Genomic DNA, 19,910 nt, shown 5'->3' with positions numbered 1-19,910 from the left:
CCATTTCAAAGAGGCATAAGGTTTTTTTCATTCTAAATTCCTGAATTTTCTTCCATGGGAGTGTGGAGAATGTAGATAAAGTGATCTATATATTTAACACAATTAGTGAATCAGCAGAAAGGATTCAACTGGATTTAGTTTGCCTCTGAAATTCAGTCACTTCAGTTTAAATAATTTGCAATGTTAAATTTAAAAGTGCAAATGCACAAATCACTTGGAGACAAAGCTTGATTTTCCTTACAGTTGAAGGATAGAGTCTTGATGTCATTCTTGCTGTCACTTAAATTTTAAAATGGTGATAAAAATATAGAGAACATACATCATGTCATTAACCCACTTTCATTTTAGCATTCTAAGTGAAACTGTTTTCAGAACTGATATTTTAAAGCAGACTAAAACATAAATAACATACAATTTACTGCTTACCTATGTTTCTAATTCTTCAAATTGTATATAAACTGAAAGTTAAACCCAACAGTTTAAAAAATAAAACTACCATTTCAAAGAGGCATAAGGTTTTTTTCATTCTAAATTCCTGAATTGTTTAATTGATCCTAAAGCACAAGGAGAGAGAATTGACATGTGAGGTCAAACATTCACATTAAAATGTACGGAATAGACCTATTATCTTAAAGTATTTATAATGTTTCTTATAGATACATCTAAGTGTGTTTCTGTCCTAAGGAATACATTGGTCCTGAATAGTCTAGATATTCACATGCTTTATGGAAAGGGTGTGAACCGAATGATCTCAAGTTACTTTCTAGCTCTGTAGCTCTGTGACATTTCAGCAGCTTTATCAGCATCATATTATTGGTGAGCTTTATTAAGAAAAGAATCAACCTTTTACATTCAAAGTGGATGAGAGCTAAAAACTTTTTCGATTATTTAGTACCAGCATTACTTTAATGAGTACTTACTCTTTAAATGATTATAATTTCAACGCCATTTGTAATTTGAAAAACAGGGGATATCATCAATTATTTCATATATATTCTAAATAGCAGTGACAGTCCCAGAAGGGATCAGCAGGTCTTTAATATATGTTGTTAAATAAGAACATAAAGATATTACATAATATCTAACTAGATTCAGAAATTACATTATTATGATGATGAGTTAATGTGCTCCTATTTCCTCCATCTTTTAGACAATGTAATGACCACACATGCTGTTATTCAACTGTGGAAGAGTAGAGCAAGAAGGAAGTCTAATTCAAAGTCTTTACTTTTTACTAATTACTTTAGTCATTCATGAAATATTTTTTGAGACCTTTATGTGCCAGATACTCTACAAGTCACCGAGGATACATCCTTGAATAAAACAGACAAAAATCCCTACCCTCATGGTATTAACATTCTAAGTGGGAAGATTTTTAAAAGATACAATAAATGGGAAAAATAAAGCAGGGAAAGGGGTTATATAATGTTGATAAGGGACTAAAATTGTAAATAAGGTGGTAAGGGAAGGCCCCACTGAGGAAGTGACATTCGAGGGAAGATGTGTCAAAGTGGAAGAGTATTCTTGCAGAGAGAATATAAAGCGTAAACTCCAAGGTCCCTGAGGTGGAAGGTGCTTTTTTTTTAAGAAGCAGCAAGGAGATCCTGTAGTTGGAATGAAATGGAGGCAGGGGAAAGTGATGGGAGATGAGATTAGGGAGATAGGTGGGCAGGTGGTGTCCATGGCAAGGAATTTGTCTTTTGATCTGAATGATATGGAATGTCACTGGAAGATTTTAAGCAGAGGAATGGTTTTACTAAACTGATATTACTTAACAGAAGTAGTCTGGCTGCTGAGTTGAGAATAGAGTGAATGGGGGCAAGAAAGGTAGCAATGAGTCAAGGTAAGAGGTTATTCCAATAATCCATGCAAAAGATCATGGCGGCTGGGACAGATGGTAGCAAGGACAATGGTGAGAAGTAGTTAGACTCTGAATGTGTTTTGCAACTACAACCCAATGTTAGACGCTTCCAAATCGAAGAAAAATTCAGGCCCAAGGAGGCTGTAGTTTGACTAAGGACAGGAGCCAGTTACTGGTAGAGCTGTCATCAGATTACAGGTCTTCTTCTAACCCATTTTATACTTTTCCCAATAATCTCACTTGTATAAGAGTTAAAATGACTCATCCTTTGAAATCATATTGGAAAATGAAAAAATATTACTTAAACGTAATTTGGATTACGTGTGTTAGGATTCATTGTTTAAAATTAAATGAAAATATGTCTAAGTCTCCACGTGCTTTATATCACTTTGTTCTAAAGTTCAAACTAATTTGCCTGGCATACTGGACAGCTTAGATCTGGATTGATTTTTTCCTGTTTATCCAAGTGGTTAATATCTGACTCTTTTCCTTCACTATTCATGAGTTTTATGAATGATTCTTGAGTGCCTTGTATGGTGCCAGATCCTGGAGATTAGCTAATACATGACTCTACTGAAATCTCACCTTGGCTGTCCTCAGGCACTGTTGGTCACTCCTTTGTACTCCTGAGGCACTGATACATACCTCTCTTGTAACATTTATTGCCCCGAATGACATTTATCTGTTTAACAGACTTGTTTTCTCATGAAATTTTAAGTAGTTTGGAATCAGGATTAAGTCTTTTTTTATCTTCGCATTTTCAGAAACTAGAACCATGTCTCACGCATTGTAAGAGTTCACTGAAGGATGAATCAATCAATTTTACTCAGAATTTGGTTTGGGATCACTTTCTTTATTTTTCTTTCTTTTTTTTTTTTCCCTTAGATCTCATTCTTTGCAAGGTGAATGATCAATAAAAAGGAACACTGAAAAGTTACAAAATAGTATTTGATTAATACCAGTAATGAGGTAAACTCTGAATGGTTGTAAAAAATCAAACGTATGCCAGAAGATGAAAATTACAATTGATTTGATGATTTGGAGCAAAACCTTGATGAATGGGCAATGATTTCCTATTTGTATCTTGCATATTCAGGTTCATAAACAAGCTACTAAAAATAAGATTTGTTCCTTAATTTACCAAATATTTATTGAGCACCTATTACATCAGGATTTGCCAAATGCTGTTGGTTCATGAAATGCTTTTAGGTGCATATGGACATTTACATTTTTCATTTATTTAATTTGTTTATATTAATGTGTAATTCATGGAAATTATTTCTTAGGGAGAAGTTAACTTTTTTAAAAAGTAAGTTGATTTGAAGAAAAATGTTAACTAGGGAAGCAAAAATAGTGAGGGGCATGTATAAATATTGAAAGTTTGAGAAATATGATACCATGAACCATAAAGTTACAACCAAGAGATTTCCAGAGACCAGTCAAATGGTCCATGAAGTATTATAGCTGATAATGAAGCTTAATTTCAGGAAGAAATAGCATTTCTTTCCAGTTTTAATGAGAAAAGAATTAGCACTCCAGCTCTTTTCCTTCTTGTTACTGTTGGCTTTAAATTTATATATCTGAGTGATGTAAAGCCTCCTTACTGACTGATCTCATCTGGCTCTCTCCCACTTCCATTCTGCTTTTCTTTTTTTCTTGACCTCTTTTGTCTTTTTTTTTTTTTTTTTTTTTTTTTTGCGGTACGCGGGCCTCTCACTGCTGTGGCCTCTCCCGTTGCGGAGCACAGGCTCCGGACGTACAGGCCCAGTGGCCATGGCTCACGGGCCCAGCCGCTCCGCGGCATGTGGGATCCTCCCAGACCGGGGCACGAACCCGTGTCTCCTGCATCGGCAGGCGCACTCTCAACCACTGCGCCACCAGGGAAGCCCTCTTCTGTCTTTTTTAATCATCCTTCTCCTCCTTATCATCAACAAGAACAAGTCTGAAGAGACAGAACATGGTTAAATTTGCATTAGAGAAATTTTACCTGAGTATTTTTTATGGTGAAATGTGCATTGAGACATATACTTTTGAGTACTAATCAAAAACTTATAAATAAGTGCTCTATGGCTCTGTGGTTAATTCTGTCTGTCTGCCTGCCTCTCTCTCTTTTTTCTTTTGGTTAATCAAAACCAAACATTTCCTTATTTAAAATAAACTTAGAGGATGAGAACAACCAAAGTTACGTTGCATCTTTAAGGTCTAACAAACTTTGAAACTTCTTTCTAAGTATATTTGAAACACAAGAAGTGGGATACAAAATTTTTACTTGATCTAACATATATTATTTTTCCCTTTGGGTTATTCCAAATCCCACCATACCTATCTGAAATAATTATTTAACTATTTAGTGAAAATTTCAACATGCTAACAATGTTCAGATTTGATTACAAGTTGGTTGTCTCCAACCAGATTCCTATGAGACTAACACAATGAAATTTGTGACTCAACAAGGTGTATTTCTACCAATTTTGAACTTCTTAAAATATCAACTAGTAATGGTAAATAAAAGCTCCATCATTTTCCCTATTTCTTTTTAGTTTCAGCTACATAATTTTCTAATTTGAAAGGTTCAATAGAAACTGACAAGAGAAATAAAACCAAAACCAGTATTATTTCATTTAGCATCTATTGATCATACTTCAAGTTGTTTAAATCTTTCTTGCTGCAACCTCCCCTAAAGTCATTCATACCTAGAAAAGAGTTAGAAATTGATATACACATAGAAGGGGTTAACTAGAGAACTATGAATAGATCATTTAGATCTCATTTTTCCTCATCACTTTTCCTGGAATGTTAGTGAAGGAGTCTTATATGTCACTGGTTTATCCTTCTGGGATTTTTTTCCCCCGAGATTATTCAAGTGATGCTGGAAAGAATGTGAGACACAAGGCTTTTTGATGCATATTCTCAGTACCCAGTAGTATATGAATTCTTGGTCCCCCCAAAAACCAAATGGATAGGACTTCTACTTTTCATGGGAAATTTTTTCTGTGTTGGATCTACTCAGTTTATTTATTGACAGTTAACCTACAGAATAGGGTTTATTAGAATTTAATGTGCATGCGAATCGTCCAGGAAAATTTTTAAAGTCCAGATTCTGTCTAGTAGGTCTGGGGTGAGGCCTGAGATTCTGCATTTCTAACAAGCACCCAGGTAATGCTTTTGCTGCTTATACAGGAACTGCCTTTTGAGTAGCAAGGGACTAATATAGCAGAGTTATTCAACATGGCGCAATCTGAGGACTACCTACATCCTAATTAGCTTGGGGTGCTCATTAGAATACAAATCCTTAGTCCCCAACCTGTTTTTACAGGACAAAATCTATGTAGGTACCTTTTACTTCTAGGGAGAAGCATTTTCATATAAGTGGTCCAGGTTATTTGTACATACATTAAATAAAAATAAAACAAAAAACAATCAACAACTTTGCATCAAGCAGCCCTACAGTTCTATACTTTTCCTGGAAGCTGAAAGAGGGTTGAATGGGCATTGGAAGAGTGGGCTAAGAGGTAACAATGGTTTGCCTTCCTTGAAAGTTCTGCCTGGTGTTGTGGATCATGAAAATGTTCATGTTAGCATTCCAGAAGGTGCTCCAACTCCTTAGCATATTCTCGAGTGTTGAAAGAAAAAAAAACCCTTATCCTTTATATCTTTTACCTTACATTACCCTCAGAGTTCTCTATAAAACTACTGTTCCTTTTTATTGATTTAGCCCAAAAGATGCCTGGGTTTAGAGTATGACCTCAGAACAACTTGAAGATAACGAGCTCTTTCCTGTTGATGTCTTTCTCTCACTTTTCTTCCCACTCTTCTGCTTATCCTTTAACACCCAGCTCCAGTATCCCTTCCACCTGAAAGCTTTCCTTGGGCAAGCTAATAAGTGTTGAAATGTTTTTTAAATGTTCATCAGATTTGGCTCAATAATCCCACTTGAAGCGTATATTCTTAAGAATCATTTGGACATGAATACAAAGATATTCAAAGCAGTGTTGTCTATAATACAGGTTGGAAGCCATCTTGGCAGGTCCTTGAATAAGAGATTGGGATTGGCTGAATAGATTAATCTTCCCACTGAAATGCTATGCAGCCAGTAAAAATGATGATATGGATCATGTCTAAGTGTTTATTTTCGTAGAAAGATGTTCTCTATGTGTTGTTAAATGAAAGCATATACATAATAGAAAACATTTGTAATATGTTTATAGCAAACTATTAACAATGGTTGTGATCTGAGTGGTGGGACCATAGGGGTTTCTTCCTCTTTTTTGTCTGTATATTTTCATGTTTACAAAATGACCATGGATTACAGTAGTAGTCCCCCTTATTCACAGTTTTTCTTTTCACAGTTTCAGTTACCTGTGGTCAACTGCGGTCCTAAAATATTAAATGGGAAATTCCAGAAGTAATCAATTTATACTTAGTGGCTGTCTAGTTTATGAGATCAGATAGGCTGTTGCATGCTTGTGTTCAGGTAACCCTATTTTACTTAATAATGGCCCCAAAGCTCAAGAGTAGTGATGGTGGCAACTCAGATATGCCAAAGAGAAGCCATAAAGTGAGAAGTTGAAAGCTCTCGACCTAATACAGAGAGAAAAAAAATCGTGTGCTGAGGTTGCTAAGGTCTACAGTAAGAAGGAATCTTCTAACCATAAACTTATGAAGACAGAAAAAGAAGTTCGAGTTGGTTTTGTTGTTGTACCTCAAACTGCAAAAGTTACGACCACAGTGTATGATAAGTGCTTAGTTAAGATGGCAAAGGCATTAAATTTGTACAATAAGATATTTTGAGAGAGACCACATTCACATAACTTTTATTACAGTATATATTTATAATGGTTCTATTTTATTATTAGTTACTTTTGTTAATCTCTTACTGTGCCTAATTTATAAATTCAACTTTATCATAGGTATGCATGCATAGGAAAAAACATAGTATATACAGGGTTCAGTAACATCTGCGGTTTCAGTTATCCACTGGGGTCTTGGAGTGTTCCCCCATTGATAAAGGGGAACACTGTACCTTCATAATAAAATACCTATATTAAAAAGGACCTTTTTTGTTTATTTCACCATCATCACCAACAAAAATGCTTTCTTTGGCATTTTTCTTTCTAGAAAGAATAAAGCATTCCCTTTTCCTATGCTATGTCAAAACCCAGTTCCACATCTACTTTTTGCTCTTTTCACTCTTTTATAGTTATTATTGTTTCAATTTTGTTTCTTTCCAACTTAAGCAAGTTGGAGAGTGTATTTTATTTATCTTTTTATTTTTGGGGCTAATGTGGTGCTTGGTGTGCCAGACATATATCCAAAGAGATTTAGCTAATGAAAAAAGAGCTTTAAAATAGTAAAATCACTGTCTATCATTCTATTTTTCTTTGCCCCTTTCCTTGTGCAGTAAATATTACGTGTTTGTTCCTAGTCTCTGCCTTGGCAAAGCAAGTCTCAACTGCCCTTTTATCTCCTACTGCTAAGAGCAGTAGCCACTAAGTGTAAAACATCAAAACAAAGCACTTTCCCATCTCCCTGATGGAGTAAAAGCAGTGAAGCCCAAATAATGCTTAGTTACCAAAAGCAATGCCAGGTGTCTAATCGAAACGGTATTGATTTTAGCTAGTAAATAGCCCTTAATAAAGTTGGAACCTGGGTTGAATATGCAGTCTGGTAATTAGCTAATAAAGCAAACAAGGCCTGGAGAGAACGTGGTGCAGTTGGATAAACAGCAGCCTGTCATCCAGGAAGCTTTCCTAGGTCTAATACCTTCTCCTACAGAGGACTCAAGTTACCCTTAGGACTCCATGCCTAGTGTTTTTAGCCATTAAATAAGGAAAGAAACAATAAATGTATCATAGGGTCTGAGATATAACTAAAAGCAGTTGTAAATGTTTTACAAATATTACATGCAATAGAAATGCTTCCTGTAGACAGATGTTGCAATTTAATAATCTTAAGTGGGAAGGTTTAATAACTACTTTAGATCATTAGGATAATGTTTAGTGCTCTAGGATAATTATTAAACAATTCTCAGTTTGCTAAATTATCTGATACTCCAGAGAAATCCATAGCCTGATTAATTCTCACATTATCTGTCAACTGCTCAATGAAACCGCAAAGCAGTAGAGGCCAGCTGGGAAAAAAGAAGAGCAAGGGTGAGAAAAGGACTGAGTTAGCCAGATGTCACGTTGAGAAAGAAGAAAATCAGGGACGGAGGGTCAGAGCCAATGTGTAAGGGAAAGTGTTAAGGTGCAAATGATCTGAATCAGAGATGCTGATTAGAGCCTAGAGCTTCAGCATCCAAATACATTGTATCAGGCCTGCACAGAGGTTTTGTTGTTGTTGTTGATTTGCTTTTAGATGTGGTTGCTAATATTTTCTTACGTGGGAAAAGCATTTTATATAAAAACCCCAGATTTCCGGCTTCTTTTGAAAATTCAGAGTATCTAGTAACAGTGGGCCTAATTCCTACATGACAGCAATGGACAAGAGCTGTGTAAAGGCCGCCCCATTTATTTTCTCTCAAGATTTTGATTATGAAAATCTTAAGGCTAACTGAAGAGTAGAAATACAAATAAATACCTATTCACCTACCTCTAGATTCAACAATAGTTAATATTTTCCCATATTTATTATAAAAGTAAATACCTATATACATTTATATTTTTGCTGAACCATCTTAAAATGGTTATATTACTTCATCCCTAAATATGTTAGCATGCATTTCTAAAAATAAGGACAGTTTCCTACAGAACTGCAATCTTACTATCATGCTGAAAAAAAAATCAATCATCATTCCCGAAGGTCATCTTTACTCAGTCTATATTCAAATTTCCCCATTGTCCCAGAGTTTCTTTCAGATTCATTTTCCTTTCAAGCCAGGATCCAATTAAAACATATGCATTGCATTTAGTTATATCACATAAGTCACTTTTACTCTAGATCAGGCTCTCCCCCACTTGCCCCTTTTCTTCTATGGCATTGTCTTGTTGAAGGGGTCAGTTATCTTGTGGATTGGGATTCAGATCTAAAGGCTTGACTAATTTAGTTTAAACATTTAGGGCAAAAATAATTCCGAGGTGATAATGCAGACTTCATATTACATCACATAAGGAAGCATATACCTGTTGTCCTAGCTGGTAGCACAAAGTTTGATCACCAGGTTTAGGTAGAGCAATCTCTTTAGCTGTGGTATGCTGTCTCCAATTTGCCCCAGACCTACCACTCCTTGTCTTACATCTAGCCTAATTAATTCATTTTACCTTGCCTGGAAGGCATGTGTAAAGGTCAACCTAGAGCCTATCACATGCTACAATCTGGACTGTGTGATACGAGCACCTACCACTGTATCACTGGAACAATAGAACAGTGCCTGGTGTATAGGTGGTGCTCAATAAATATCCATTGATTGACTAAAATTAGAAACACATAAGTTAGAGAAACTTGAAAGGAAATAGGGTTTGGGGAAAATATGGCAACTCACACACCTGAACTATATGTGGTTCTGAGAAGCCTGGTGCCCTTGGATATATAGAGCAGATTGCAAAGACTCCTGGCTCTAGGAAATGCTTCTTCATTTGAGCTGGACAGAAATTATAATCCCAGTGGATAAATCAGAGCAAGGAGAAAGAACGAATTTAAAATTCTGTGGAACTCAAGGGTCTGGTTACCTGGGCTTCCCATTTATGAAAGGCCCTGACACAGCTTGGGTTTTCTGGAAGCAGATACTGAGACAGAGTATGACATGCAGGTTATTTTTAGAGATACTTTTGAAAAGCAGAGTGCGGAAGCAGAAGTGGACAGAGGGAGAAGTAGAATTGTGATGCAAGCTCAACAAAGCCTCATTCACCCACTAAGGGAGTTCTGGAGAATACACAGCCCATTAGAGTTATCTCCCAATTATCCAGCTGAGCCTTTATACCCCTGCTTCACTCAATCACAGGGTAAGGACCAGTCCAGGAAAGGGATGCCCTTGAATGAGGCGGCTCTCTCATTGAGTTGGCAGCTGGAGATGCTTCCAGCAGCTGGAAAAAGAATTTCTGCTTGAAGGAGGATCTGGGTGGTGTGTCAATCCATCTACCACAGACCTCAAATTACAAATTTTGCTCTTATCTCTAAATGAAGCTATAGGGACAATTACCAACATATTCCTTCTGCTAAGCATTAGTTGGCTAACTGTAACATTCAGATTATACCATAATTTTTTCAACCTTGTTTTGGTATTTCTTCACTTATTAGAAAGCTCAAAAAAAAAAAGAAAAAAGGTCCAGACATCTCTCAAATTTTGGAAATTTCTGGTATTGCTTGAATGTCCCACAAGGCAGAAAATTGAGCCCATTTACATGGCTGTAAATTGCTTTGGCATCTTGAATGAAGAATACCCTACAAATGCCAGTGATGTACTGACGGGCTAGCTCTACAGAGATAGATTGATGTTGGTGTCAAAGGAAAATAAATGAAAGAAGTTGTATTAGTTTCCTATTGCTGCTGTAACAAATTACCACCAACTTGGTGGTTTAAAACAAGAGATATAGTCTCCCACAGGTCTGGAGGCCAGAAGTCCAAAATCACTGGACTGAAATCAGGGTCAGCAGGGCTGCACTCTCTCCAGAAGATCTGGGGGAGAATCCATTCCTTGCTTCTTCCAGCTGCTGGCGTTCCTTGACTTGTGTCTGCATTACTCTAATCTGTGTACATGATGACATTGTCTTATACTCTTCTGTCTGTGTAAACCCTCCCTATTACTTCTTTCTTATAAGGTTATATGTGACTGCATTTAGGGTCCTCCCTGATAATTCAGGAAAACGTCTCCATCTCAGGATCCTTAATTAAATCATATCTGTTAATACTCCCCATCCCCCATATAAGGTGACATTCAAAGGTTCCAGGGAGGCCACTATTCAGCCTACAATAGGATAGCTTTTAAGTCTTCACTTTACCTCCTTAAGCCTGGGGATAATTTGCTTTCACATAGCTCCAAAGCAAGAATGTAAATTGTGTCTAGGGTGAGGAAAATCATGGAAAAGCTAGAATTCCACCCTGCAACACTTTGAGACCCACTGTAGGAAGGCCATCTTTGTGAGGGCTGGACTTTTACTCTTTTTCAAAACTCTGAGAGGCTCAGTTTGATAGTGAAGAGCACATGCTCAGGAAAAAGTGCCTTCCTCCACATTTGACTATTGAAAGATATTTTTAGAACACACATACTCTAAATTTACTAGGTAAAAAATTGTTTTTTCAGATGCCCTGACACCAGTTTCTAGCTTTTTATCACATGTCAAGCTGTCTTAGTTCTCAGAAACTTGACCAGGGTTGAAAGTTAGGCAAGAAGGAAGTGGGATTATCTATTTACAGTGTGTTCTAGAGAATGTTAATAGACTTTCCATTAAATTTTCAAATTTCTCTTTGATGAAGGTTACATTGAACCATTCTCTTCTTTTGTTTTATGCCCCCCAAAAGAGCTATTTTAAAAATAAATCTTGGGCTTCCCTGGTTGGTGCAGTGGTTGAGCGTCCGTCTGCTGATGCAGGGGACATGGGTTCGTGCCCCGGTCCGGGAAGATCCCACATGCCGCGGAGCGGCTGGGCCCGTGAGCCATGGCCGCTGAATCTGCGTGTCCGGAGCCTGTGTTCCGCAACGGGAGAGGCCACAGCAGTGAGAGGCCCGCGTACCGCAAAAATAAAATAAAATAAACTTCAATATGTAACTCAAAGATAGCAGAACAAAAATTCTCTACTTTTCCATGGTTCATTTTTTGGCTTTGCATGATGCTTTTGCTGACAGAGGAGGAATGAAGGAGATTTCCTTTTGAGTCCAAGGTATTTGCTGAGGGAACAGCACCTGTTACTCTCTGGCCTATACCCCTGTGTGTAAAGGGCTTTCCTCTTGGCTTGGAAGAAGTTAGGTCATTGCCCACGTGCTTCAAGGCTGCTGAATTAAGACACAACATTCTTATTATTTTACAGCTAATCAGGCACAGGCATAAACCCTGTCCTTTGCTATTGTTGCGCTATTTTTTTGCTATTCAGATTCACTTATTCAAAAAAAAATCACATTATAACATTACAAACTGTAGTCAAGTTTATTTTAAGCATTTACTGCTGAGATTGAAGCCATCTCCAGGTTATGTAACAGGTATTCAGACACGGAACTGAACAAATCTCCAGTTTCTTGGGCTGTTTACTCTCGGCTTATTTGCCTCTTTCACTGAATCATAAACAGTTACTCTGAAGAACCCAATCCTCCATTTTGTTTCAGCTCCCATGTCAGAATCTAATACATTTTCATGTTCTCTGCATGAGTTATTTGTGACATATCTGCTTGCCCACAACCTTCCTCCTGCTATTAAATAGGAGTCTATGTTCCAGAGACAACATTACTCAATTTATATCATCATTTGTTTTCAGTGCTGCCTTGTCCAAAGAACAAAGTGGATGCCTGCCCAAGGAAGTTCATATTTCCTTTACCCACAAGACCTTTACATCTAAGTAAGTTTCCTGGTGTCACTTTATATTGATGCCTTAAAAATTTATTTCAAGACGACTTTCCCAGATTCTTATAAAGCAGAAATAAACCTTAAAGAACCCATTAAAATATGGGTTAAACCTATTAAAATATATTTAGTATTTTCATTTCATCTTTTCAAGGATCATATACTGTATGATTACCTCATTCTTGATCCTAACTCTTTGAAAATCACTGATGTGGGAAGATTTTCTGTTGGATATTTTTAGATGTCTATAATTCTGCTTTTAAGAATTCAAGTAACAAGGAGGTGGAGGCCCACTAAATGATAAATGACCTGCTCTAATCTCCAAGCTCCAAAGGTACTGGTCCAGTCCTGTTCAAGGATTTAAGATTTTTCTGGACAGCACTGCTAATCTTCTAGAAACTCCATATTAGTGGGTTTTTGTTTTTGTTTTTGTTTTTGTAAGTAGTAAACTTGAAGTCTTTGTTTAATGTTTGGTTATCTTCTTAATGTTGTAACTGTTGTTAACAATGGATAAGATTATAGGTACATACAGTACTTCCTAAATTATGTAAAGTACTAAAATAATAGAATGGAAGAAAGATGTGAGCATACACAGCAATCAAAGCTCAGAACAAAGGTGTCTTGGCCAAGTGTTGGACCATGAGTCAGAATGTGTGGGGTTCAGGGTAAGGAAATGACATTGGTGATACTTTTATCGACAATCTCCATGTTAGGCATTTTACATATATTATCCCATTCAGTTCCAGTTTGGCTGTTGCTAGCTGTGTTTTCTTGGGCATGTTACTTAACAATTTTGTGCCTCAGTTTCCCAGTTTGTAAAAACAAAGCCAAACCAAAAAACTCATAGTTATTCAGAGTATTAAAGATTACAAGTACTTTGTTAAGGCTAGTGCCTGACACAGAGTAAATAGTATTGAATGTTTGCTATTCTCAATATATTTTCACTGATAAGGAAACTGAGGCTCTGAGTGGCTAGAGGTTAAAGAACTTAGAAGAGGATGGATTTGAAGCCCACACACTGTTCTCTATACCAAGCAGTTTCTCATTTTAGTCTTCGCTCCATGTTAGGCTAACTCTGTAACTTTAGGGAAAGTACTTAATAATTCTGGGCCTTGGTTTCATCATTTGTAAAACAAAAGTCTGTGAGTTGATAACATTTATGGCCCCTTTCAATCTTTACATTCCATAATTTTATTATGAGCTTTGATAACCAATGAACACTCAGGGAAAATGTGTTCCTCTCTAGAAGTGGGTAGGGACTAAAGCAGTTGACCCTGGGCGGGTGATAAATGGTCATAAAAGGTGAGTAATAGAATCACCAATGGAAGGTTCCCCATTTGGGGGAAAGGTCACCCCCAGCAGTTGGGTTGAAGATGTCTAAGCATCAGGGAACCTACTCTCCAGGCTTGGGAAGGAAGAATTTCTCGCTTGTATTGTTACACTAGACTATAGAAAATAACCCAAATTTACCTGACAACACTACAAAAGCAAGATAAATTAATGGCAGGTGAATTTAGGCTTTGTTTACATAGGAATGAAGGGAAAGGGGAAAGCTTTTCAGATTTCGGTAGCCATGTGAGCCTGAAAACCTAGGATAGACCTGAAGTTTCCATAGGCACATGAGAAAAGAGTTAGGTGGCACCAAGGTTATTTGACACCCTCAATCTGAAAGACAGTAAACATAGTTTCATTCCAAATGCTGAGTCATGCTTAAGGCGACAAGGAGAAACACTTAAGACTCTTAACTTCTCTGAGGTACTGGTAGGGTCAGTAGATCGTTTTCTGCTAAAATAATTAATTCGTGTTTTTAAATTTAGTTATGATAAGTGCTTCCCCTCCTACACCCTCACTCAGTTTTCTCCCTTTTTAGCCCTCAACATGTTTGTTTGGTTTTGTTTTAATTCCATGAGAAGCTGTAGCAAGTGTATGTGTGTCGGGAAGACTTTTTTTTCTTTTTAATATTGTTTTGTATCTAGTGTAATACTTAATTTTGAAGAGTAATTTCTAAATGAATGATTATTGCCCTCCTCCCCGTAAAATTATCTTAACAATGAAAAGAAATTGCTTATCCATATGGGAAATTACATTACTGTTAGATACCTCAGTCAGCAGCCAAATTCTTTCAGTGGAATTCTTATCATAATAAGCAAGACCCAGGGGCAGAGGTAGAGAGGTGGAAAGCTACTTTAGGTACTCATAAATAGTAACCTAAGTTTTAAAGCATCATGTTCAAGGCTAAAAGGAAAAAATTATTTTTATCCTTATTCCTTCTAGAAGATACTGATGGAGTAAATACGGCATAGTTTTTGATTTTGTAAGTCTCTGTCGGTCTTAAAGCAGAAGGATCATAAACCTCTGCATTTTGAAATTATCTAGTGTATATATTGAAAAGTTAATTTTTTTACCACTTTTGCCTTGAATAAAAGTGGATGCCTAAGTTATGATGAATAACTACAAATCAGCTATGTTTTTATGCAGTAATTGGAAGTAATTATTTTACAATGATTTCTAATTAAAAATTTTTTTCAAGGCTGTAGTTGAGATTAGATGTGTATGGAGCATGGGGAAGAGGAGGGCTGAGGTGGGTTGTTTAGAAAAAGAAGATCCAGAGTAAGCTGTATGCTTATCATGCATGTTAAGCTTTCTTATCTCTCCTCTCTTAACCCCTCCCCTACACACCTTTTTCATTTGATACCTTTCCTGAATTCCACCAGTGCCTAGGGTCCTCCTGCTTTTCTTTGGTTGCTTTGTGCCCCAGCCTTGGCAAGTGAAAACATGTCCAGTGCTTCTGAGTTTTCTCACCTCAAAGTTCTCTACCTCCTCCCATGTCCTATTCTGTCAGGGTCTGACTTGGATTGGACCATCATGGGTGGTCATGGGTTACTGATGAGAACTGAATCCCTGCTGGCTTGTTAGCTAGCAAGGTGACCAGGACTTGTGGGGAAAATAAACAGCAGACATAATAGGGCTCGGAACAAATTGTTCACCTGAGCATTCATTTCATATCAATGAACAATTATAGAACATCTATTATGTTATAGGGACTGTGCTAGGTACAAAAGTGAATATGTTGTCTCCATTTTCCAAGCACTGAACTGTCCTGGGAGAATTAGTGGGAAGAAAATCCAGGACTGGCACCTCAATTCTGCCAGATTATTCCTTTTCTATGCAACGTGTTGCTCTTCTAGACAAATGTTTAGGATTTGAAAAAATGTGAAAACAATGGTCTATTAGAGGGGTTCTCAACCCTGCCTGGGTGCTCACGTGGATCATGGGGTGGGGGTAGGGTTTCAACACTGGTTCCAAGCTGTAGTGTGCACCAGAATCACCTGAAGGGCTTGTTCAATCAGCTAGGCCCCTGGCCCCAGAGTTTAAGAATCAGGTAGTCTGGAGTGAAGCCGGGAATCTGCATGTCTATCAAGTTCTCTGGTGATGCTGGCTCCCCCAGCTACACTTTGAGACCCATAGTTTTAAAATATAAAGATTTCCAGGTTCCATTCACCGACTGATTCAACTGGTGTGGGGATGGGAACCTAGCATTGATCATTTAACACCCCCCACCCCCTACCCCCACCCCCCGCCCCAATCCCCCGCTGTTCCACTGGATAGACTACCCATTGGATGGGCTGGTTTCCTGTTACTATGAGTTTGGGACCCAATGAAACTACATATTCCTCTGGGTCAATTATAATAATTATCCGGTATTTAAAGAAATTAGTAAGTGACAATAAATAATTGGCTGAAAAAGCCCCACCCCTGCGATTTTGTTTCAAACTAATTTGGCTGCCTTTTTTTGGAAGGCCTTTCCAACCCTTCCCTGGGTATTTTCCAATACCACGGTAGAAACGTTACGTGTAACGCTCCCAGAGATCTTCGGAGGAAAGACCTTAAAGAAATGGGTCAATTTGAACCCCATCTGCGTCCTCCTTGGGCCCCTTTGGCCTCGCCTAGCACTTCTAGTGCCAAGTGAGCTGGGCATGCTCAGTGGGCAGGGTCGGTTCTCGGGGTGCAACTGGGAAGCTTGCAGCTCTGCTGCCCGGGCTCTCCCCTCCCCCCACCTGTAAGAGGCTGGGCCCGAGGAGCCCGTGCTCTGCATCCCACCCCCTGAAGCTTGGGCTTGGTTTTCCCTGTGGGTCTTCTCGCTGACATTCAGGCAGGGGTCAGGCGGCCGGGCGCGCCTCCAGGGCGCGCGGGGGGAGCACGGGCGAAGGCTTTGGGCTCTGACGGTGGGGTCCCAGGGGTCCGCCTGCCTCCCAGACGCGTTTCTAGGCCCAGGGAAGCCTGCCTGCCGAATAGGGGAAGCCAGATTCGGGGGCGGGTAACGAGATATCAGGTAAGCCAGCCCCGCCGGCGTGCAGGCGGACGAGTGTCTCCTCTCTCCTGGGCAGGTGGCGAGGGCGGCCCACAAGGGGGAGGGCGGAGGAAATCCGACACCTCCGCCGTCTTCCCCCGGCCTAGCCCCGCCGAGGCTTCCCGGCCCGCCAGCCGGCTGGCGAGGCTGGGCGGAGGGTCTCGAGTGAGGCCGGGCGAGGACGCGGGCAGGACTTGGGGTCTGGGGCCAGGGCCACGCGCACGCCGCGCCGCGGCCCATCCCCGCGGGCCCCGCGCCCAGGTCTAGTCTTGTTCATTTGGAGGCGGAGACCTCGCTCGTTCTCTGCCCGCTGGTTCGCAACGCTTCCCCGCCTTCCCGGCCGGGTCCCCCGCCTCCATTTCCGCGCTTCCCCGCTGGGTCGGCGGAGCCTGGGCCCGAGGTATCCGGCTGGATGTGGCGGTCGCGCCGCCGGGGTCGACCCTCAGGGAGGGGAGCGGGAGGCGCGAGTTTCGGGGGAGGCGGGGGCGCGGCTGCTCTGGTGCGTTGGGTTACAGCCGCCCAGCTTGTTCGGGGCGAGTGACATCCACGCTCGCCTCGCTGCGAGTATCCGGACCGAGGCGCTAATTCGGGGGAGGCAGAGACTCCGCCCATGCCCGCGGAAACGGGTGCTTCTGCTCTCTCTTCCCTCGCGCGAGAGGATCAATCTAAGGTGTGTGCTTCCCGGGAGACCCCCGTGCCCCCGCCCCCTGGGTTCTGGGGCGGGGGGTGGTCACTCTCTGACCGGGTGGAGTCCGGTGTTGGGGTGGGTGGTGGTAGAATCTGGGGAAAGATTTAGAATTTTTCCGCACCGACAGAACGTGGGCTCATTCTTACCGGGAGCGGGGCGGTGGGGTGGAATACTTTTGCCTCCTTGGTTAAGTGGGAGGACTTTGGGGTGATGTCTAAATGAAAGTTTGCTGCAAACTTTTGGCTTGTGGGTGCCGCTCGTCTGAAAAGGACTGTTGCTCCCTTCTGAAGCAAGGGAGGGAAAGATTCTAGAAGGGGACTGAGGCTTCTTTGAGATCTTAGCTTCTGGAGTGTGACAGTTTTAGGAGGAAATGGAAGGTGTACCCTGATGAACTTCAAACAGACCCCACTCCCCACGTAGTAACTTCTGCGTCAAAAATAGACTTGAAGCCGTGCTTCGGTAGCAACGTATAGCCCTGTGAATGGAGGGCTGATCTGGAGCCCTTGACCTCTAGACTGCCTTCCATCTTCTGCGGGGGGGCATTCACTCCGGGAACTGCCCTCCTCAGGAGTTGCAAAGAAGTTTACACATACAAGTTCTCTTAGTGACGGGGGCCAACCCAAATTACGCAACACTTTATAAATATCATAGGAAAGGGTGGGGGCAGCTATAGAAATAGCTGACAACTAATTTAGTCAACTTTTATACTTGTATAAATAGGTATGGGATGGAAAAGTAGGTTCCACTGAGTCCTCATTGCTTAAAACAAAACAATTTTGCATACGTTCCCAAGTTTAATAGATGGAAGTTTTGGAGTGTGGAGGGTAATGGGAACTGCCACACGGGGGCCAGGCACTTCCTGGTAGCTACTGACCACTCTAGTCGCTGAGTGCCACAGTTCTTGCTGGCCATGGACTGAGTGCTGGATGCCATTGCTCAACGGATACCATGTGCAGCCTGGGGAACCTTATGATGAGCATGTTGGAACCCTCCTGCTTTTCTCATAGGGGGATTATGTCAAGTTACAACACTCCCTTGGTTTTTCCAAATCAACTCGTCAAATGATGCAGCGGTACCTTAGTAATAATGGATAAAGATGGAATTTGGGGTTTGAGAACCAGCATTGTTGGAGCTGTCCATTCTGATGTCTCACATAGTCACTTTATTTTATAGACATTCTGAGCAGCATTAATACTCTGCTTCCTTCTCTCTGCCTCTGATTTATTAAAAGACGCAATGGCTTAAGCTCAGTGATTGACAAGAGGGCCAATCGTCAATGCCTCCCCTCTTGTTTTTGTAACTATTTAATCGCAGAGATGTTTAGAAATATTTGACTATCATTGTACATAAGTCGTATTGGTGAATAATTATAACTCTCAAATTATCCCGTTTGCTATTAGTTTCTGCTTTCATTACTAGAATGTACATTCTGTGAGAGGGCGTGGACTGCCTCACACACTTTCGTATTTCCAGTATCTAGAGTGGTGACTAGTTGTGATAAATGTTTTCTCAATGAGTGACTAAACTGTGGGACAAACTCTAGCTGGATGTAGTGGGGGAAGAAAACCAGAGATTTTGGCTTTAGGGAAACTATTCAACCTCACTGGGCCTCAGTTGTCTCACTGACAAAATGTAGATAATAATAGATGATATAACACGTAAAATCACTAGTGATGTTCCTTTCAGGTAGTAGACTTCAAAATATTACTTTCTTCTTTCTTATATATTTTACTTTTTATATTCAAAAAGGGAAGACTTGGGGAAAGAATGCAGATGGTTGGATAATTTAGCTCTTGCATGTTGTGAATGAATTATCCAGGTTTTTTCCCCGTTAATTTGGTGTGTGTGATAGAAGGAAGGGGGAGGGGGAAGTTAGTGGCAGCTATGGTTATTAGAGACAGGAAACAATTTCCAGATGACTATGTAATTTCTCCTCTTTATTTTTTTAATGTGATGAAGTTTCTGCTCAGGTTTTCCAGAACTTGATTCTTTTTCTGCTTGTCAACAACCAGACTCACTAGGTTGTCCTAAGTACAGAAACAACACTTTAGAAAGAGCATTAGGAATCAAACATCTGTAACACTTGACTTCTTAAATGAACTTTTCTGTAGTCTTGTGCAGCATTATATAGTAACAAGATACAGAAAAATATGGTTATCCTGCTTTTGAGAAGGTTAGAGTTCATTTAACAAGGTAGAACGTATAGATGTTGAACAGTTACAGACCAGCGTAAGATCTTGCATAGTACCGTACCCAATGGTTATGGAAGGGAGAGGTTAACATGCGCTCAAGTAGCTGGAGACAATTTTGTGGTGAAGAGAATATCACTTCAGCAACAGAGAAACTTAAAGTTTCCTGAAGATTACAGCGGATCATTTTTGTTTCAAGAATGTTTGCTATTTTGTACTTCAGTGTATTAAAAAGCCAAACAATCATATACTTTCAAAAGTAAACTTTCTATGGAAAAGCATATTAGAAACTTACAATACAATTCTGTACATGAACTAAATGATACTTTTCA

General features: G+C 39.8%; 1 protein-coding gene across 1 annotated transcript in view; it reads left to right on the top strand.

Moving 5' to 3' along the window:
- Positions 1-16,353: 16,353 nt before the first annotated feature.
- The window catches only part of GPD2 (glycerol-3-phosphate dehydrogenase 2), a 132,165-nt gene continuing 128,608 nt past the window's right edge, over positions 16,354-19,910 (top strand). The window contains exon 1 of the mRNA XM_029225955.1: positions 16,354-16,683. The gene's annotated coding sequence lies outside the window, so the exon portion shown is untranslated. The remainder of the gene's footprint in view (positions 16,684-19,910) is intronic.

The sequence above is a fragment of the Monodon monoceros genome, unplaced genomic scaffold (genome assembly GCF_005190385.1).
Source record: "Monodon monoceros isolate NGI ecotype Baffin Bay Population unplaced genomic scaffold, NGI_Narwhal_1 Super_Scaffold_16, whole genome shotgun sequence".
Taxonomy (NCBI): domain Eukaryota; kingdom Metazoa; phylum Chordata; class Mammalia; order Artiodactyla; family Monodontidae; genus Monodon; species Monodon monoceros.
Note: the sequence above shows the minus strand (reverse complement) of the source record. Positions and strands in the feature narration are given on the sequence as shown.